Genomic DNA, 25,035 nt, shown 5'->3' on the forward strand with positions numbered 1-25,035 from the left:
CTACTGGAGGAAGATGACTATCAACCTATAGGCCTACTGGAGGAGATGACTATCAACCTATAGGCCTACTGGAGGAAGATGACTATCAACCTATAGGCCTACTGGAGGAAGATGACTATCAACCTATAGGCCTACTGGAGGAGATGACTATCAACCTATAGGCCTACTGGAGGAAGATGACTATCAACCTATAGGTCTACTGGAGGAGATGACTATCAACCCATAGCCTTACTGGAGGAGATGACTATCAACCTATAGGCCTACTGGAGGAGATGACTATCAACCTATAGCCTTACTGGAGGAGATGACTATCAACCTATAGCCTTACTGGAGGAGATGACTATCAACCTATAGGTTTCCTGGAGGAGATGACTATCAACCTATAGGCCTACCGGAAGGAAGATGACTATCAACCTATAGGCCTACTGGAGGATATGACTATCAACCTATAGGCCTACTGGAGGATGATGACTATCAACCTATAGGTCAACTGGAGGAAGATGACTATCAACCTATAGGCCTACTGGAGGAGCTGACTATCAACCTATAGGCCTACTGGAGGAAGATGACTATCAACCTATAGGCCTACTGGAGGAGCTGACTATCAACCTATAGGACTACTGGAGGAAGATGACTATCAACCTATAGGCCTACTGGAGGATATGACTATCAACCTATAGGCCTACTGGAGGAAGATGACTATCAACCTATAGGTCAACTGGAGGAAGATGACTATCAACCTATAGGTCAACTGGAGGAAGATGACTATCAACCTATAGGCCTACTGGAGGAGCTGACTATCAACCTATAGGCCTACTGGAGGAAGATGACTATCAACCTATAGGCCTACTGGAGGAGCTGACTATCAACCTATAGGCCTACTGGAGGAAGATGACTATCAACCTATAGGCCTACTGGAGGAAGATTACTATCAACCTATAGGCCTAATGGAGGAGATGACTATCAACCTATAGGCCTACTGGAGGAAGATGACTATCAACCTATAGGCCTACTGGAGGAGATGACTATCAACCTATAGGCCTACTGGAGGAAGATGACTATCAACATAAAGACCTACTGTAGGAGATGACTATCAACCTAAAGGCCTACCGGAGGAGATGACTATCAACCTATAGGCCTACTGGAGGAGATGACTATCAACCTATAGGTCTACTGGAGGAATATGACTATTAACCTATAGGCCTACTGGAGGAGATGACTATCAACCTATAGGCCTACTGGAGGAAGATGACTATCAACATATATGCCTACTGGAGGAAGATTACTATCAACCTATAGACCTACTGGAGGAAGATGACTATCAACCTATAGCCTTATTGGAGGAAGATGACTATCAACCTATAGGACTACTGGAGGAGATGACTATCAACCTATAGGCCTACTGGAGGAGATGACTATCAACCTATAGCCTTACTGGAGGAGATGACTATCAACCTATAGCCTTACTGGAGGAGATGACTATCAACCTATAGGTTTCCTGGAGGAGATGACTATCAACCTATAGGCCTACCGGAAGGAAGATGACTATCAACCTATAGGCCTACTGGAGGATATGACTATCAACCTATAGGCCTACTGGAGGAAGATGACTATCAACCTATAGGTCAACTGGAGGAAGATGACTATCAACCTATAGGCCTACTGGAGGAGCTGACTATCAACCTATAGGCCTACTGGAGGAAGATGACTATCAACCTATAGGCCTACTGGAGGAGATGACTATCAACCTATAGGACTACTGGAGGAAGATGACTATCAACCTATGGGCCTACTGGAGGAAGATTACTATCAACCTATAGGCCTAATGGAGGAGATGACTATCAACCTATAGGCCTACTGGAGGAAGATGACTATCAACCTATAGGCCTACTGGAGGAGATGACTATCAACCTATAGGCCTACTGGAGGAAGATGACTATCAACCTATAGGCCTACTGGAGGAAGATGACTATCAACCTATAGGCCTACTGGAGGAGATGACTATCAACCTATAGGCCTACTGGAGGAAGATGACTATCAACCTATAGGTCTACTGGAGGAGATGACTATCAACCCATAGCCTTACTGGAGGAGATGACTATCAACCTATAGGCCTACTGGAGGAAGATGACTATCAACCTATAGGTCTACTGGAGGAAGATGACTATCAACCTATAGGCCTACTGGAGGAGATGACTATCAACCTATAGGACTACTGGAGGAAGATGACTATAAACCTATAGGCCTACTGGAGGAGATGACTATCAACCTATAGGCCTACTGGAGCAGATGACTTTCAACCTATAGGTCCTACTGGAGGAGATGACTATCAACCTATTGGCCTACTGGAGGAAGATGACTATCAACCAATAGCCTTACTGGAGGAGATGACTATCAACCTATAGGCCTACTGGAGGAAATGACTATCCACCCATAGCCTTACTGGAGGAGATGACTATCAACCAATAAGTCTACTGGAGGAGATTACTATCAACCAATAGGTCTACTGGAGGAGATGACTATCAACCTATAGGTCTACTGGAGGAAGATGACTATCAACGTATAGGCCTACTGGAGGAAATGACTATCAACCTATAGGCCTACTGGAGGAGATGACTATCAACACATAGCCTTACTGGAGGAAGATGACTATCAACCTATAGCCTTACTGGAGGAGATTACTATCAACCTAAAGGTCTACTGGAGGAGATGAATATCAACCTATAGGCCTACTGGAGGAAGATGACTATCAACCTATAGGCCTACTGGAGGAGATGACTATCAACCTATAGGCCTACTGGAGGAAGATGACTATCAACCTATAGGCCTACTGGAGGAAGATGACTATCAACCTATAGGTCTACTGGAGGATGATGACTATCAACCTATAGGCCTACTGGAGGAGATGACTATCAACCTATAGGACTACTGGAGGAAGATGACTATCAACCTATAGGCCTACTGGAGGATATGACTATCAACCTATAGGCCTACTGGAGGATGATGACTATCAACATATAGGTCAATTGGAGGAAGATGACTATCAACCTATAGGCCTACTGGAGGAGATGACTATCAACCTATAGGCCTACTGGAGGAGATGACTATCAACCTATAGTCCTACTGGAGGAGATGACTATCAACCTATAGCCTTACTGGAGGAAGATGACTATCAACCTATAGGTCCTACTGGAGGAGTTGACTATCAACCTATAGGCCTACTGGAGGATGATGACTATCAACCTATAGGCCTACTGGAGGAGATGACTATCAACCTATAGGACTACTGGAGGAAGATGACTATCAACCTATAGGCCTACTGGAGGATATGACTATCAACCTATAGGCCTACTGGAGGAAGATGACTATCAACATATAGGTCAATTGGAGGAAGATGACTATCAACCTATAGGCCTACTGGAGGAGATGACTATCAACCTATAGGCCTACTGGAGGAGATGACTATCAACCTATAGTCCTACTGGAGGAGATGACTATCAACCTATAGCCTTACTGGAGGAAGATGACTATCAACCTATAGGTCCTACTGGAGGAGTTGAATATCAACCTATAGGCCTACTGGAGGAGATGACTATCAACCCATAGCCTTACTGGAGGAGATGACTATCAACCAATAAGTCTACTGGAGGAGATTACTATCAACCAATAGGTCTACTGGAGGAGATGACTATCAACCTATAGGCCTACTGGAGGAAGATGACTATCAACCTATAGGCCTACTGGAGGAGATGACTATCAACATAAAGGCCTACTGTAGGAGATGACTATCAACCTAAAGGCCTACCGGAGGAGATGACTATCAACCTATAGGCCTACTGGAGGAAGATGACTATCAACCTATAGGCCTACTGGAGGAGATGACTATCCACCCATAGCCTTACTGGAGGAATTGACTATCAACCAATAAGTCTACTGGAGGAGATTACTATCAACCAATAGGTCTACTGGAGGAGATGACTATCAACCTATAGGCATACTGGAGGAAGATGACTATCAACCTATAGGCCTACTGGAGGAGATGACTATCAACATAAAGGCCTACTGTAGGAGATGACTATCAACCTAAAGGCCTACCGGAGGAGGATGACTATCAACCTATAGGCCTACTGGAGGAGATGACTATCAACCTATAGGTCTACTGGAGGAGATGACTATCAACCCATAGCCTTACTGGAGGAGGATGACTATCAACCTATAGGCCTACTGGAGGAAGATGACTATCAACCTATAGGTCTACTGGAGGAAGATGACTATCAACCTATAGGCCTACTGGAGGAGATGACTATCAACCTATAGGACTACTGGAGGAAGATGACTATAAACCTATAGGCCTACTGGAGGAGATGACTATCAACCTATAGGCCTACTGGAGCAGATGACTATCAACCTATAGGTCCTACTGGAGGAGATGACTATCAACCTATTGGCCTACTGGAGGAAGATGACTATCAACCAATAGCCTTACTGGAGGAGATGACTATCAACCTATAGGCCTACTGGAGGAAATGACTATCAACCTATAGGTCTACTGGAGGAATATGACTATTAACCTATAGGCCTACTGGAGGAGATGACTATCAACCTATAGGCCTACTGGAGGATGATGACTATCAACATATATGCCTACTGGAGGAAGATTACTATCAACCTATAGACCTACTGGAGGAAGATGACTATCAACCTATAGCCTTATTGGAGGAAGATGACTATCAACCTATAGGACTACTGGAGGAGATGACTATCAACCTATAGGCCTACTGGAGGAGATGACTATCAACCTATAGCCTTACTGGAGGAGATGACTATCAACCTATAGCCTTACTGGAGGAGATGACTATCAACCTATAGGTTTCCTGGAGGAGATGACTATCAACCTATAGGCCTACCGGAAGGAAGATGACTATCAACCTATAGGCCTACTGGAGGATATGACTATCAACCTATAGGCCTACTGGAGGAAGATGACTATCAACCTATAGGTCAACTGGAGGAAGATGACTATCAACCTATAGGCCTACTGGAGGAAATGACTATCCACCCATAGCCTTACTGGAGGAGATGACTATCAACCAATAAGTCTACTGGAGGAGATTACTATCAACCAATAGGTCTACTGGAGGAGATGACTATCAACCTATAGGTCTACTGGAGGAAGATGACTATCAACCTATAGGCCTACTGGAGGAAATGACTATCAACCTATAGGCCTACTGGAGGAGATGACTATCAACACATAGCCTTACTGGAGGAAGATGACTATCAACCTATAGCCTTACTGGAGGAGATTACTATCAACCTAAAGGTCTACTGGAGGAGATGAATATCAACCTATAGGCCTACTGGAGGAAGATGACTATCAACCTATAGGCCTACTGGAGGAGATGACTATCAACCTATAGGCCTACTGGAGGAAGATGACTATCAACCTATAGGCCTACTGGAGGAAGATGACTATCAACCTATAGGTCTACTGGAGGATGATGACTATCAACCTATAGGCCTACTGGAGGAGATGACTATCAACCAATAGGTCTACTGGAGGAGATGACTATCAACCTATAGGCCTACTGGAGGAAGATGACTATCAACCTATAGGCCTACTGGAGGAGATGACTATCAACATAAAGGCCTACTGTAGGAGATGACTATCAACCTAAAGGCCTACCGGAGGAGATGACTATCAACCTATAGGCCTACTGGAGGAAGATGACTATCAACCTATAGGCCTACTGGAGGAGATGACTATCCACCCATAGCCTTACTGGAGGAATTGACTATCAACCAATAAGTCTACTGGAGGAGATTACTATCAACCAATAGGTCTACTGGAGGAGATGACTATCAACCTATAGGCATACTGGAGGAAGATGACTATCAACCTATAGGCCTACTGGAGGAGATGACTATCAACATAAAGGCCTACTGTAGGAGATGACTATCAACCTATAGGTCTACTGGAGGAGATGACTATCAACCCATAGCCTTACTGGAGGAGGATGACTATCAACCTATAGGCCTACTGGAGGAAGATGACTATCAACCTATAGGTCTACTGGAGGAAGATGACTATCAACCTATAGGCCTACTGGAGGAGATGACTATCAACCTATAGGACTACTGGAGGAAGATGACTATAAACCTATAGGCCTACTGGAGGAGATGACTATCAACCTATAGGCCTACTGGAGCAGATGACTATCAACCTATAGGTCCTACTGGAGGAGATGACTATCAACCTATTGGCCTACTGGAGGAAGATGACTATCAACCAATAGCCTTACTGGAGGAGATGACTATCAACCTATAGGCCTACTGGAGGAAATGACTATCCACCCATAGCCTTACTGGAGGAGATGACTATCAACCAATAAGTCTACTGGAGGAGATTACTATCAACCAATAGGTCTACTGGAGGAGATGACTATCAACCTATAGGCCTACTGGAGGAAGTTGAATATCAACCTATAGGCCTACTGGAGGAGATGACTATCAACATAAAGGCCTACTGTAGGAGATGACTATCAACCTAAAGGCCTACCGGAGGAGATGACTATCAACCTATAGGCCTACTGGAGGAGATGACTATCAACCTATAGGTCTACTGGAGGAAGATGACTATTAACCTATAGGCCTACTGGAGGAGATGACTATCAACCTATAGGCCTACTGGAGGAAGATGACTATCAACCTATATGCCTACTGGAGGAAGATTACTATCAACCTATAGGCCGACTGGAGGAAGATAACTATCAACCTATAGCCTTATTGGAGGAAGATGACTATCAACCTATAGGACTACTGGAGGAGATGACTATCAACCTATAGGCCTACTGGAGGAGATGACTATCAACCTATAGGCCTACTGGAGGAGATGACTATCAACCTATAGGCCTACTGGAGGAGATGACTATCAACCTATAGGCCTACTGGAGGAGATGACTATCAACCTATAGCCTTACTGGAGGAGATGACTATCAACCTATAGCCTTACTGGAGGAGATGACTATCAACCTATAGGTTTCCTGGAGGAGATGACTATCAACCTATAGGCCTACCGGAAGGAAGATGACTATCAACCTATAGGCCTACTGGAGGATATGACTATCAACCTATAGGCCTACTGGAGGATGATGACTATCAACCTATAGGTCAACTGGAGGAAGATGACTATCAACCTATAGGCCTACTGGAGGAGCTGACTATCAACCTATAGGACTACTGGAGGAAGATGACTATAAACCTATAGGCCTACTGGAGGAGATGACTATCAACCTATAGGCCTACTGGAGCAGATGACTATCAACCTATAGGTCCTACTGGAGGAGATGACTATCAACCTATTGGCCTACTGGAGGAAGATGACTATCAACCAATAGCCTTACTGGAGGAGATGACTATCAACCTATAGGCCTACTGGAGGAGATGACTATCCACCCATAGCCTTACTGGAGGAGATGACTATCAACCAATAAGTCTACTGGAGGAGATTACTATCAACCAATAGGTCTACTGGAGGAGATGACTATCAACCTATAGGCCTACTGGAGGAAGTTGACTATCAACCTATAGGCCTACTGGAGGAGATGACTATCAACATAAAGGCCTACTGTAGGAGATGACTATCAACCTAAAGGCCTACCGGAGGAGATGACTATCAACCTATAGGCCTACTGGAGGAGATGACTATCAACCTATAGGTCTACTGGAGGAAGATGACTATTAACCTATAGGCCTACTGGAGGAGATGACTATCAACCTATAGGCCTACTGGAGGAAGATGACTATCAACCTATAGGCCTACTGGAGGAAGATTACTATCAACCTATAGGCCGACTGGAGGAAGATGACTATCAACCTATAGCCTTATTGGAGGAAGATGACTATCAACCTATAGGACTACTGGAGGAGATGACTATCAACCTATAGGCCTACTGGAGGAGATGACTATCAACCTATAGGCCTACTGGAGGAGATGACTATCAACCTATAGGCCTACTGGAGGAGATGACTATCAACCTATAGGCCTACTGGAGGAGATGACTATCAACCTATAGCCTTACTGGAGGAGATGACTATCAACCTATAGCCTTACTGGAGGAGATGACTATCAACCTATAGGTTTCCTGGAGGAGATGACTATCAACCTATAGGCCTACCGGAAGGAAGATGACTATCAACCTATAGGCCTACTGGAGGATATGACTATCAACCTATAGGCCTACTGGAGGAAGATGACTATCAACCTATAGGTCAACTGGAGGAAGATGACTATCAACCTATAGGCCTACTGGAGGAGCTGACTATCAACCTATAGGCCTACTGGAGGAAGATGACTATCAACCTATAGGCCTACTGGAGGAGCTGACTATCAACCTATAGGACTACTGGAGGAAGATGACTATCAACCTATAGGCCTACTGGAGGAAGATTACTATCAACCTATAGGCCTAATGGAGGAGATGACTATCAACCTATAGGCCTACTGGAGGAAGATGACTATCAACCTATAGGCCTACTGGAGGAGATGACTATCAACCTATAGGCCTACTGGAGGAAGATGACTATCAACCTATAGGTCTACTGGAGGAAGATGACTATCAACCTATAGGCCTACTGGAGGAGATGACTATCAACCTATAGGCCTACTGGAGGAAGATGACTATCAACCTATAGGCCTACTGGAGGAGATGACTATCAACCCATAGCCTTACTGGAGGAGATGACTATCAACCTATAGGCCTACTGGAGGAAGATGACTATCAACCTATAGGTCTACTGGAGGAAGATGACTATCAACCTATAGGCCTACTGGAGGAGATGACTATCAACCTATAGGACTACTGGAGGAAGATGACTATCAACCTATAGGCCTACTGGAGGATGATTACTATCAACCTATAGGTCTACTGGAGGAAGATGACTATCAACCTATAGGTCTACTGGAGGAGATTACTATCAACCTATAGGCCTACTGGAGCAGATGACTATCAACCTATAGGTCCTACTGGAGGAGATGACTATCAACCTATTGGCCTACTGGAGGAAGATGACTATCAACCCATAGCCTTACTGGAGGAGATGACTATCCACCCATAGCCTTACTGGAGGAGTTGACTATCCACCCATAGCCTTACTGGAGGAGATGACTATCAACCAATAAGTCTACTGGAGGAGATTACTATCAACCAATAGGTCTACTGGAGGAGATGACTATCAACCTATAGGCCTACTGGAGGAAGTTGACTATCAACCTATAGGCCTACTGGAGGAGATGACTATCAACATAAAGGCCTACTGTAGGAGATGACTATCAACCTAAAGGCCTACCGGAGGAGATGACTATCAACCTATAGGCCTACTGGAGGAGATGACTATCAACCTATAGGTCTACTGGAGGAATATGACTATTAACCTATAGGCCTACTGGAGGAGATGACTATCAACCTATAGGCCTACTGGAGGAAGATGACTATCAACCTATAGGCCTACTGGAGGAAGATTACTATCAACCTATAGGCCTACTGGAGGAAGATGACTATCAACCTATAGCCTTATTGGAGGAAGATGACTATCAACCTATAGGACTACTGGAGGAGATGACTATCAACCTATAGGCCTACTGGAGGAGATGACTATCAACCTATAGCCTTACTGGAGGAGATGACTATCAACCTATAGCCTTACTGGAGGAGATGACTATCAACCTATAGGTTTCCTGGAGGAGATGACTATCAACCTATAGGCCTACCGGAAGGAAGATGACTATCAACCTATAGGCCTACTGGAGGATATGACTATCAACCTATAGGCCTACTGGAGGAAGATGACTATCAACCTATAGGTCAACTGGAGGAAGATGACTATCAACCTATAGGCCTACTGGAGGAGCTGACTATCAACCTATAGGCCTACTGGAGGAAGATGACTATCAACCTATAGGCCTACTGGAGGAGATGACTATCAACCTATAGGACTACTGGAGGAAGATGACTATCAACCTATAGGCCTACTGGAGGAAGATTACTATCAACCTATAGGCCTAATGGAGGAGATGACTATCAACCTATAGGCCTACTGGAGGAAGATGACTATCAACCTATAGGCCTACTGGAGGAGATGACTATCAACCTATAGGCCTACTGGAGGAAGATGACTATCAACCTATAGGCCTACTGGAGGAAGATGACTATCAACCTATAGGCCTACTGGAGGAGATGACTATCAACCTATAGGCCTACTGGAGGAAGATGACTATCAACCTATAGGTCTACTGGAGGAGATGACTATCAACCCATAGCCTTACTGGAGGAGATGACTATCAACCTATAGGCCTACTGGAGGAAGATGACTATCAACCTATAGGTCTACTGGAGGAAGATGACTATCAACCTATAGGCCTACTGGAGGAGATGACTATCAACCTATAGGACTACTGGAGGAAGATGACTATCAACCTATAGGCCTACTGGAGGATGATTACTATCAACCTATAGGTCTACTGGAGGAAGATTACTATCAACCTATAGCCTTACTGGAGGAAGATGACTATCAACCTATAGGCCTACTGGAGGATATTACTATCTACCTATAGGCCTACTGGAGAAGATGACTATCAACCTATAGGCCTACTGGAGGAGATGACTATCAACCTATAGGCCTACTGGAGGAGATGACTATCAAGCTATAGGCCTTCTGGAGGAAGATGACTATCAACCTATAGCCTTACTGGAGGATGATGACTATCAACCTATAGGCCTACTGGAGGAGCTGACTATTAACCTATAGTCCTACTGGAGGAAGATGACTATCAACCTATAGGCCTACTGGAGGAGATGACTATCAACCTATAGGCCTACTGGAGGAGATGACTATCAACCCATAGCATTACTGGAGGAGATGACTATCAACCTATAGGCCTACAGGAGGAAGATGACTATCAACCTATAGGCCTACTGGAGGAGATGACTATCAACCTATAGGCCTACTGGAGGAAGATGACTATCAACCTATAGGCCTACTGGAGGAAGATGACTATCAACCTATAGGCCTACTGGAGGAGATGACTATCAACCTATAGGCCTACTGGAGGAAGATGACTATCAACCTATAGGTCTACTGGAGGAGATGACTATCAACCCATAGCCTTACTGGAGGAGATGACTATCAACCTATAGGCCTACTGGAGGAAGATGACTATCAACCTATAGGTCTACTGGAGGAAGATGACTATCAACCTATAGGACTACTGGAGGAGATGACTATCAACCTAAAGGCCTACCGGAGGAGATGACTATCAACCTATAGGCCTACTGGAGGAGATGACTATCAACCTATAGGTCTACTGGAGGAATATGACTATTAACCTATAGGCCTACTGGAGGAGATGACTATCAACCTATAGGCCTACTGGAGGAAGATGACTATCAACATATATGCCTACTGGAGGAAGATTACTATCAACCTATAGGCCTACTGGAGGAAGATGACTATCAACCTATAGCCTTATTGGAGGAAGATGACTATCAACCTATAGGACTACTGGAGGAGATGACTATCAACCTATAGGCCTACTGGAGGAGATGACTATCAACCTATAGCCTTACTGGAGGAGATGACTATCAACCTATAGCCTTACTGGAGGAGATGACTATCAACCTATAGGTTTCCTGGAGGAGATGACTATCAACCTATAGGCCTACCGGAAGGAAGATGACTATCAACCTATAGGCCTACTGGAGGAGATGACTATCAACCTATAGGCCTACTGGAGGAAGATGACTATCAACCTATAGGTCAACTGGAGGAAGATGACTATCAACCTATAGGCCTACTGGAGGAGCTGACTATCAACCTATAGGCCTACTGGAGGAAGATGACTATCAACCTATAGGCCTACTGGAGGAGATGACTATCAACCTATAGGACTACTGGAGGAAGATGACTATCAACCTATAGGCCTACTGGAGGAAGATTACTATCAACCTATAGGCCTAATGGAGGAGATGACTATCAACCTATAGGCCTACTGGAGGAAGATGACTATCAACCTATAGGCCTACTGGAGGAGATGACTATCAACCTATAGGCCTACTGGAGGAAGATGACTATCAACCTATAGGCCTACTGGAGGAAGATGACTATCAACCTATAGGCCTACTGGAGGAGATGACTATCAACCTATAGGCCTACTGGAGGAAGATGACTATCAACCTATAGGCCTACTGGAGGAGATGACTATCAACCCATAGCCTTACTGGAGGAGATGACTATCAACCTATAGGCCTACTGGAGGAAGATGACTATCAACCTATAGGTCTACTGGAGGAAGATGACTATCAACCTATAGGCCTACTGGAGGAGATGACTATCAACCTATAGGACTACTGGAGGAAGATGACTATCAACCTATAGGCCTACTGGAGGATGATTACTATCAACCTATAGGTCTACTGGAGGAAGATTACTATCAACCTATAGCCTTACTGGAGGAAGATGACTATCAACCTATAGGCCTACTGGAGGAGATTACTATCAACCTATAGGCCTACTGGAGAAGATGACTATCAACCTATAGGCCTACTGGAGGAGATGACTATCAACCTATAGGCCTACTGGAGGAGATGACTATCAAGCTATAGGCCTTCTGGATGAAGATGACTATCAACCTATAGCCTTACTGGAGGATGATGACTATCAACCTATAGGCCTACTGGAGGAGCTGACTATCAACCTATAGTCCTACTGGAGGAAGATGACTATCAACCTATAGGCCTACTGGAGGAGATGACTATCAACCTATAGGCCTACTGGAGGAGATGACTATCAACCCATAGCCTTACTGGAGGAGATGACTATCAACCTATAGGCCTACTGGAGGAAGATGACTATCAACCTATAGCCTTACTGGAGGAAGATGACTATCAACCTATAGGCCTACTGGAGGAGGTGACTATCAACCTATAGGCCTACTGGAGGAAGATGACTATCAACATATAGGCCTACTGGAGGAGATGACTATCAACCTGTAGGCCTACTGGAGGAGATGACTATCAATCTATAGTCCTACTGGAGGAGATGACTATCAACCTATAGCCTTACTGGAGGAAGATGACTATCAACCTATAGGTCCTACTGGAGGAGATGACTATCAACCTATAGGCCTACTGGAGGAAGATGACTATCAACCTATAGGCCTACTGGAGGAGATGACTATCAACCCATAGCCTTACTGGAGGAGATGACTATCAACCTATAGGCCTACTGGAGGAAGATGACTATTAACCTATAGGCCTACTGGAGGAGATGACTATCAACCTATAGGTCTACTGGAGGAGATGACTATCAACCTATAGGCCTACTGGAGGAAGATGACTATCAACCTATAGGTCTACTGGAGGAAGATGACTATCAACACATAGCCTTACTGGAGGAAGATGACTATCAACCTATAGCCTTACTGGAGGAGATTACTATCAACCTAAAGGTCTACTGGAGGAGATGAATATCAACCTATAGGCCTACTGGAGGAGATTACTATCAACCTAAAGGTCTACTGGAGGAGATGAATATCAACCTATAGGCCTACTGGAGGAAGATGACTATCAACCTATAGGCCTACTGGAGGAGATGACTATCAACCTATAGGCCTACTGGAGGAAGATGACTATCAACCTATAGGCCTACTGGAGGAAGATGACTATCAACCTATAGGTCTACTGGAGGATGATGACTATCAACCTATAGGCCTACTGGAGGAGATGACTATCAACCTATAGGACTACTGGAGGAAGATGACTATCAACCTATAGGCCTACTGGAGGAGATGACTATCAACCTATAGGCCTACTGGAGGAAGATGACTATCAACATATAGGTCAATTGGAGGAAGATGACTATCAACCTATAGGCCTACTGGAGGAGATGACTATCAACCTATAGGCCTACTGGAGGAGATGACTATCAACCTATAGTCCTACTGGAGGAGATGACTATCAACCTATAGCCTTACTGGAGGAAGATGACTATCAACCTATAGGTCCTACTGGAGGAGTTGACTATCAACCTATAGGCCTACTGGAGGAGATGACTATCAACCCATAGCCTTACTGGAGGAGATGACTATCAACCAATAGTCTACTGGAGGAGATTACTATCAACCAATAGGTCTACTGGAGGAGATGACTATCAACCTATAGGCCTACTGGAGGAAGATGACTATCAACCTATAGGCCTACTGGAGGAGATGACTATCAACATAAAGGCCTACTGTAGGAGATGACTATCAACCTAAAGGCCTACCGGAGGAGATGACTATCAACCTATAGGCCTACTGGAGGAAGATGACTATCAACCTATAGGCCTACTGGAGGAGATGACTATCCACCCATAGCCTTACTGGAGGAGATGACTATCAACCAATAAGTCTACTGGAGGAGATTACTATCAACCAATAGGTCTACTGGAGGAGATGACTATCAACCTATAGGCCTACTGGAGGAAGATGACTATCAACCTATAGGCCTACTGGAGGAGATGACTATCAACATAAAGGCCTACTGTAGGAGATGACTATCAACCTAAAGGCCTACCGGAGGAGATGACTATCAACCTATAGGCCTACTGGAGGAGATGACTATCAACCTATAGGTCTACTGGAGGAATATGACTATTAACCTATAGGCCTACTGGAGGAGATGACTATCAACCTATAGGCCTACTGGAGGAAGATGACTATCAACCTATAGGCCTACTGGAGGAAGATTACTATCAACCTATAGGCCTACTGGAGGAAGATGACTATCAACCTATTGCCTTATTGGATGAAGATGACTATCAACCTATAGGACTACTGGAGGAGCTGACTATCAACCTATAGGCCTACTGGAGGAGATGACTATCAACCTATAGGCCTACTGGAGGAGATGACTATCAACCTATAGGCCTACTGGAGGAGATGACTATCAACCTATAGCCTTACTGGAGGAGATGACTATCAACCTATAGCCTTACTGGAGGAGATGACTATCAACCTATAGGTTTCCTGGAGGAGATGACTATCAACCTATAGGCCTACCGGAAGGAAGATGACTATCAACCTATAGGCCTACTGGAGGAGATGACTATCAACCTATAGGTCAACTGGAGGAAGATGACTATCAACCTATAGGCCTACTGGAGGAGCTGACTATCAACCTATAGGCCTACTGGACGAAGATGACTATCAACCTATAGGCCTACTGGAGGAAATGACTATCAACCTATAGGACTACTGGAGGAAGATGACTATCAACCTATAGGCCTACTGGAGGAAGATTACTATCAACCTATAGGCCTACTGGAGGAGATGACTATCAACCTATAGGCCTACTGGAGGAAGATGACTATCAACCTATAGGCCTACTGGAGGAGATGACTATCAACCTATAGGCCTACTGGAGGAAGATGACTATCAACCTATAGGTCTACTGGAGGAAGATGACTATCAACCTATAGGCCTACTGGAGGAGATGACTATCAACCTATAGGCCTACTGGAGGAAGATGACTATCAACCTATAGGCCTACTGGAGGAGATGACTATCAACCCATAGCCTTACTGGAGGAGATGACTATCAACCTATAGGCCTACTGGAGGAGATGACTATCAACCTATAGGTCTACTGGAGGAAGATGACTATAACCTATAGCTACTGGAGGAGATGACTATCAACCTATAGGCCTACTGGAGGAAGATGACTATCAACCTATAGGCCTACTGGAGGAAGATTACTATCAACCTATAGGCCTACTGGAGGAAGATGACTATCAACCTATTGCCTTATTGGATGAAGATGACTATCAACCTATAGGACTACTGGAGGAGATGACTATCAACCTATAGGCCTACTGGAGGAGATGACTATCAACCTATAGGCCTACTGGAGGAGATGACTATCAACCTATAGGCCTACTGGAGGAGATGACTATCAACCTATAGCCTTACTGGAGGAGATGACTATCAACCTATAGCCTTACTGGAGGAGATGACTATCAACCTATAGGTTTCCTGGAGGAGATGACTATCAACCTATAGGCCTACCGGAAGGAAGATGACTATCAACCTATAGGCCTACTGGAGGAGATGACTATCAACCTATAGGCCTACTGGAGGAAGATGACTATCAACCTATAGGTCAACTGGAGGAAGATGACTATCAACCTATAGGCCTACTGGAGGAGCTGACTATCAACCTATAGGCCTACTGGAGGAAGATGACTATCAACCTATAGGCCTACTGGAGGAGATGACTATCAACCTATAGGACTACTGGAGGAAGATGACTATCAACCTATAGGCCTACTGGAGGAAGATGACTATCAACCTATAGGCCTACTGGAGGAGATGACTATCAACCTATAGGCCTACTGGAGGAAGATGACTATCAACCTATAGGCCTACTGGAGGAGATGACTATCAACCTATAGGCCTACTGGAGGAAGATGACTATCAACCTATAGGTCTACTGGAGGAAGATGACTATCAACCTATAGGCCTACTGGAGGAGATGACTATCAACCTATAGGCCTACTGGAGGAAGATGACTATCAACCTATAGGCCTCGATGACTATCAACCTATAGGAGGAGGATGATGTACTATCAACCTATAGGCCTCTACTGGAGGAAGATGACTATCAACCTATAGCCTTATTGGAGGAAGATGACTATCAACCTATAGGACTACTGGAGGAGATGACTATCAACCTATAGGCCTACTGGAGGAGATGACTATCAACCTATAGGCCTACTGGAGGAGATGACTATCAACCTATAGGCCTACTGGAGGAGATGACTATCAACCTATAGCCTTACTGGAGGAGATGACTATCAACCTATAGCCTTACTGGAGGAGATGACTATCAACCTATAGGTTTCCTGGAGGAGATGACTATCAACCTATAGGCCTACCGGAAGGAAGATGACTATCAACCTATAGGCCTACTGGAGGAGATGACTATCAACCTATAGGCCTACTGGAGGAAGATGACTATCAACCTATAGGTCAACTGGAGGAAGATGACTATCAACCTATAGGCCTACTGGAGGAGCTGACTATCAACCTATAGGCCTACTGGAGGAAGATGACTATCAACCTATAGGCCTACTGGAGGAGATGACTATCAACCTATAGGACTACTGGAGGAAGATGACTATCAACCTATAGGCCTACTGGAGGAAGATTACTATCAACCTATAGGCCTAATGGAGGAGATGACTATCAACCTATAGGCCTACTGGAGGAAGATGACTATCAACCTATAGGCCTACTGGAGGAGATGACTATCAACCTATAGGCCTACTGGAGGAAGATGACTATCAACCTATAGGTCTACTGGAGGAAGATGACTATCAACCTATAGGCCTACTGGAGGAGATGACTATCAACCTATAGGCCTACTGGAGGAAGATGACTATCAACCTATAGGCCTACTGGAGGAAGATGACTATCAACCTATAGGCCTACTGGAGGAGATGACTATCAACCTATAGGCCTACTGGAGGAAGATGACTATCAACCTATAGGCCTACTGGAGGAGATTACTATCAACCTATAGGCCTACTGGAGGAAGATGACTATCAACCTATAGGCCTACTGGAGGAAGATGACTATCAACCTATAGGCCTACTGGAGGAGATGACTATCAACCTATAGGCCTACTGGAGGAAGATGACTATCAACCTATAGGCCTACTGGAGGAAGATTACTATCAACCTATAGGCCTACTGGAGGAAGATGACTATCAACCTATAGCCTTATTGGAGGAAGATGACTATCAACCTATAGGACTACTGGAGGAGATGACTATCAACCTATAGGCCTACTGGAGGAGATGACTATCAACCTATAGGCCTACTGGAGGAGATGACTATCAACCTATAGGCCTACTGGAGGAGATGACTATCAACCTATAGCCTTACTGGAGGAGATGACTATCAACCTATAGCCTTACTGGAGGAGATGACTATCAACCTATAGGTTTCCTGGAGGAGATGACTATCAACCTATAGGCCTACCGGAAGGAAGATGACTATCAACCTATAGGCCTACTGGAGGAGATGACTATCAACCTATAGGCCTACTGGAGGAAGATGACTATCAACCTATAGGTCAACTGGAGGAAGATGACTATCAACCTATAGGCCTACTGGAGGAGCTGACTATCAACCTATAGGCCTACTGGAGGAAGATGACTATCAACCTATAGGCCTACTGGAGGAGATGACTATCAACCTATAGGACTACTGGAGGAAGATGACTATCAACCTATAGGCCTACTGGAGGAAGATTACTATCAACCTATAGGCCTACTGGAGGAGATGACTATCAACCTATAGGCCTACTGGAGGAAGATGACTATCAACCTATAGGCCTACTGGAGGAGATGACTATCAACCTATAGGCCTACTGGAGGAAGATGACTATCAACCTATAGGTCTACTGGAGGAAGATGACTATCAACCTATAGGCCTACTGGAGGAGATGACTATCAACCTATAGGCCTACTGGAGGAAGATGACTATCAACCTATAGGCCTACTGGAGGAGATGACTATCAACCCATAGCCTTACTGGAGGAGATGACTATCAACCTATAGGCCTACCGGAGGAGATGACTATCAACCTATAGGCCTACTGGAGGAGATACTATCAACCTTGCCCTGAAGTGACTATCAACCTATAGGTCTACTGGAGGAAGATGACTATCAACCTATAGGCCTACTGGAGGAGATGACTATCAACCTATAGGCCTACTGGAGGAAGATGACTATCAACCTATAGGCCTACTGGAGGAAGATTACTATCAACCTATAGGCCTACTGGAGGAAGATGACTATCAACCTATAGCCTTATTGGAGGAAGATGACTATCAACCTATAGGACTACTGGAGGAGATGACTATCAACCTATAGGCCTACTGGAGGAGATGACTATCAACCTATAGGCCTACTGGAGGAGATGACTATCAACCTATAGGCCTACTGGAGGAGATGACTATCAACCTATAGCCTTACTGGAGGAGATGACTATCAACCTATAGCCTTACTGGAGGAGATGACTATCAACCTATAGGTTTCCTGGAGGAGATGACTATCAACCTATAGGCCTACCGGAAGGAAGATGACTATCAACCTATAGGCCTACTGGAGGAGATGACTATCAACCTATAGGCCTACTGGAGGAAGATGACTATCAACCTATAGGTCAACTGGAGGAAGATGACTATCAACCTATAGGCCTACTGGAGGAGCTGACTATCAACCTATAGGCCTACTGGAGGAAGATGACTATCAACCTATAGGCCTACTGGAGGAGATGACTATCAACCTATAGGACTACTGGAGGAAGATGACTATCAACCTATAGGCCTACTGGAGGAAGATGACTATCAACCTATAGGCCTAACTGGAGGAGATGACTATCAACCTATAGGCCTACTGGAGGAGATGACTATCAACCTATAGGCCTACTGGAGGAAGATGACTATCAACCTATAGGCCTACTGGAGGAAGATGACTATCAACCTATAGGACTACTGGAGGAGATGACTATCAACCTATAGGCCTACTGGAGGAAGATGACTATCAACCTATAGGCCTACTGGAGGAGATGACTATCAACCTATAGGCCTACTGGAGGAAGATGACTATCAACCTATAGGCCTACTGGAGGAGATGACTATCAACCTATAGGCCTACTGGAGGAAGATGACTATCAACCTATAGGTCTACTGGAGGAAGATGACTATCAACCTATAGGCCTACTGGAGGAGATGACTATCAACCTATAGGCCTACTGGAGGAAGATGACTATCAACCTATAGGCCTACTGGAGGAGATGACTATCAACCTATAGGTCTACTGGAGGAGATGACTATCAACCTATAGGCCTACTGGAGGAGATGACTATCAACCTATAGGTCCTACTGGAGGAGATGACTATCAACCTATAGGCCTACTGGAGGAGATGACTATCAACCCATAGCCTTACTGGAGGAGATGACTATCAACCCATAGCTACTGGAGGTACGGAGGAGATGACTATCAACCTATAGGCCTACTGGAGGAGATGACTATCAACCATAGCCTACTGGAGGAGATGACTATCAACCTATAGGTCACTGGAGGAGATGACTATCAACCTATAGGCCTACTGGAGGAGATGACTATCAACCTATAGGCCTACTGGAGGAAGATGACTATCAACCTATAGGCCTACTGGAGGAGATGACTATCAACCTATAGGCCTACTGGAGGAGATGACTATCAACCTAAAGGCCTACCGGAGGAGATGACTATCAACCTATAGGCCTACTGGAGGAGATGACTATCAACCTATAGGCCTACTGGAGGAAGATGACTATCAACCTATAGGCCTACTGGAGGAGATGACTATCAACCTATAGGCCTACTGGAGGAAGATGACTATCAACCTATAGGTCTACTGGAGGAAGATTACTATCAACCTATAGGCCTAATTGAGGAAGATGACTATCAACCTATAGCCTTATTGGAGGAAGATGACTATCAACCTATAGGACTACTGGAGGAGATGACTATCAACCTATAGGCCTACTGGAGGAGATGACTATCAACCTATAGGCCTACTGGAGGAGATGACTATCAACCTATAGGCCTACTGGAGGAGATGACTATCAACCTATAGCCTTACTGGAGGAGATGACTATCAACCTATAGCCTTACTGGAGGAGATGACTATCAACCTATAGGTTTCCTGGAGGAGATGACTATCAACCTATAGGCCTACCGGAAGGAAGATGACTATCAACCTATAGGCCTACTGGAGGAGATGACTATCAACCTATAGGCCTACTGGAGGAAGATGACTATCAACCTATAGGTCAACTGGAGGAAGATGACTATCAACCTATAGGCCTACTGGAGGAGCTGACTATCAACCTATAGGCCTACTGGAGGAAGATGACTATCAACCTATAGGCCTACTGGAGGAGATGACTATCAACCTATAGGACTACTGGAGGAAGATGACTATCAACCTATAGGCCTACTGGAGGAAGATTACTATCAACCTATAGGCCTAATGGAGGAGATGACTATCAACCTATAGGCCTACTGGAGGAAGATGACTATCAACCTATAGGCCTACTGGAGGAGATGACTATCAACCTATAGGCCTACTGGAGGAAGATGACTATCAACCTATAGGCCTACTGGAGGAGATGACTATCAACCTATAGGCCTACTGGAGGAAGATGACTATCAACCTATAGGTCTACTGGAGGAATATGACTATCAACCTATAGGCCTACTGGAGGAGATGACTATCAACCTATAGGACTACTGGAGGAAGATGACTATCAACCTATAGGCCTACTGGAGGATGATTACTGTCAACCTATAGGTCTACTGGAGGAGAGATTGACTATCAACCTATAGGCCTTACTGGAGGAGATGACTATCAACCTATAGGTCTACTGGAGGAGATGACTATCAACCTAGCCTAGGAGATGACTATAACCTGGCCTACTGGAGGAGATGACTATCAACCTATAGGCCTACTGGAGGAGATGACTATCAACCATAGCCTACTGGAGGAGATGACTATCAACCTATAGGCCTACTGGAGGAGATGACTATCAACCTATAGGCCTACTGGAGGAAGATGACTATCAACCTATAGGCCTACTGGAGGAGATGACTATCAACCTATAGGCCTACTGGAGGAGATGACTATCAACCTATAGGCCTACTGGAGGAGATGACTATCAACCTATAGGCCTACTGGAGGAAGATGACTATCAACCTATAGGCCTACTGGAGGAAGATGACTATCAACCTATAGGACTACTGGAGGAGATGACTATCAACCTATAGGCCTACTGGAGGAGATGACTATCAACCTATAGGCCTACTGGAGGAGATGACTATCAACCTATAGGCCTACTGGAGGAGATGACTATCAACCTATAGCCTTACTGGAGGAGATGACTATCAACCTATAGCCTTACTGGAGGAGATGACTATCAACCTATAGGTTTCCTGGAGGAGATGACTATCAACCTATAGGCCTACCGGAAGGAAGATGACTATCAACCTATAGGCCTACTGGAGGAGATGACTATCAACCTATAGGCCTACTGGAGGAAGATGACTATCAACCTATAGGTCAACTGGAGGAAGATGACTATCAACCTATAGGCCTACTGGAGGAGCTGACTATCAACCTATAGGCCTACTGGAGGAAGATGACTATCAACCTATAGGCCTACTGGAGGAGATGACTATCAACCTATAGGACTACTGGAGGAAGATGACTATCAACCTATAGGCCTACTGGAGGAAGATTACTATCAACCTATAGGCCTAATGGAGGAGATGACTATCAACCTATAGGCCTACTGGAGGAAGATGACTATCAACCTATAGGCCTACTGGAGGAGATGACTATCAACCTATAGGCCTACTGGAGGAAGATGACTATCAACCTATAGGTCTACTGGAGGAAGATGACTATCAACCTATAGGCCTACTGGAGGAGATGACTATCAACCTATAGGCCTACTGGAGGAAGATGACTATCAACCTATAGGCCTACTGGAGGAGATGACTATCAACCCATAGCCTTACTGGAGGAGATGACTATCAACCTATAGGCCTACTGGAGGAAGATGACTATCAACCTATAGGTCTACTGGAGGAATATGACTATCAAGCTATAGGCCTACTGGAGGAGATGACTATCAACCTATAGGACTACTGGAGGAAGATGACTATCAACCTATAGGCCTACTGGAGGATGATTACTGTCAACCTATAGGTCTACTGGAGGAAGATTACTATCAACCTATAGCCTTACTGGAGGAAGATGACTATCAACCTATAGGTCTACTGGAGGAGATTACTATCAACCTATAGGCCTACTGGAGCAGATGACTATCAACCTATAGGTCCTACTGGAGGAGATGACTATCAACCTATTGGCCTACTGGAGGAAGATGACTATCAACCCATAGCCTTACTGGAGGAGATGACTATCAACCTATAGGCCTACTGGAGGAGATGACTATCCACCCATAGCCTTACTGGAGGAGATGACTATCAACCAATAAGTCTACTGGAGGAGATTACTATCAACCAATAGGTCTACTGGAGGAGATGACTATCAACCTATAGGCCTACTGGAGGAAGTTGACTATCAACCTATAGGCCTACTGGAGGAGATGACTATCAACATAAAGGCCTACTGTAGGAGATGACTATCAACCTAAAGGCCTACCGGAGGAGATGACTATCAACCTATAGGCCTACTGGAGGAGATGACTATCAACCTATAGGTCTACTGGAGGAATATGACTATTAACCTATAGGCCTACTGGAGGAGATGACTATCAACCAATAGGCCTACTGGAGGAAGATGACTATCAACCTATAGGCCTACTGGAGGAAGATTACTATCAACCTATAGGCCGACTGGAGGAAGATGACTATCAACCTATAGCCTTATTGGAGGAAGATGACTATCAACCTATAGGACTACTGGAGGAGATGACTATCAACCTATAGGCCTACTGGAGGAGATGACTATCAACCTATAGGCCTACTGGAGGAGATGACTATCAACCTATAGGCCTACTGGAGGAGATGACTATCAACCTATAGCCTTACTGGAGGAGGATGACTATCAACCTATAGCCTTACTGGAGGAGATGACTATCCACCTATAGGTTTCCTGGAGGAGGATGACTATCAACCTATAGGCCTACCGGAAGGAAGATGACTATCAACCTATAGGCCTACTGGAGGATATGACTATCAACCTATAGGCCTACTGGAGGAAGATGACTATCAACCTATAGGTCAACTGGAGGAAGATGACTATCAACCTATAGGCCTACTGGAGGAGCTGACTATCAACCTATAGGCCTACTGGAGGAAGATGACTATCAACCTATAGGCCTACTGGAGGAGCTGACTATCAACCTATAGGACTACTGGAGGAAGATGTCTATCAACCTATAGGCCTACTGGAGGAAGATTACTATCAACCTATAGGCCTAATGGAGGAGATGACTATCAACCTATAGGCCTACTGGAGCAGATGACTATCAACCTATAGGTCCTACTGGAGGAGATGACTATCAACCTATTGGCCTACTGGAGGAAGATGACTATCAACCCATAGCCTTACTGGAGGAGATGACTATCAACCTATAGGCCTACTGGAGGAGATGACTATCCACCCATAGCCTTACTGGAGGAGATGACTATCAACCAATAAGTGTACTGGAGGAGATTACTATCAACCAATAGGTCTACTGGAGGAGATGACTATCAACCTATAGGCCTACTGGAGGAAGTTGACTATCAACCTATAGGCCTACTGGAGGAGATGACTATCAACATAAAGGCCTACTGTAGGAGATGACTATCAACCTAAAGGCCTACCGGAGGAGATGACTATCAACCTATAGGCCTACTGGAGGAGATGACTATCAACCTATAGGTCTACTGGAGGAATATGACTATTAACCTATAGGCCTACTGGAGGAGATGACTATCAACCTATAGGCCTACTGGAGGAAGATGACTATCAACCTATAGGCCTACTGGAGGAAGATTACTATCAACCTATAGGCCTTGACTGGAGGAAGATGACTATCAACCTATAGGCCTTACTGGAGGAGATGACTATCAACCTATAGGCCTACTGGAGGAGATGACTATCAACCTATAGGCCTACTGGAGGAGATGACTATCAACCTATAGGCCTACTGGAGGAGATGACTATCAACCTATAGCCTTACTGGAGGAGATGACTATCAACCTATAGGTCAACTGGAGGAAGATGACTATCAACCTATAGGCCTACTGGAGGAGCTGACTATCAACCTATAGGCCTACTGGAGGAAGATGACTATCAACCTATAGGCCTACTGGAGGAGCTGACTATCAACCTATAGGACTACTGGAGGAAGATGACTATCAACCTATAGGCCT

This window comes from Salmo salar, chromosome 19 (genome assembly GCF_965601325.2).
Source record: "Salmo salar chromosome 19, fSalSal1, whole genome shotgun sequence".
In the NCBI taxonomy this organism is placed as follows: Eukaryota; Metazoa; Chordata; class Actinopteri; order Salmoniformes; family Salmonidae; genus Salmo; species Salmo salar.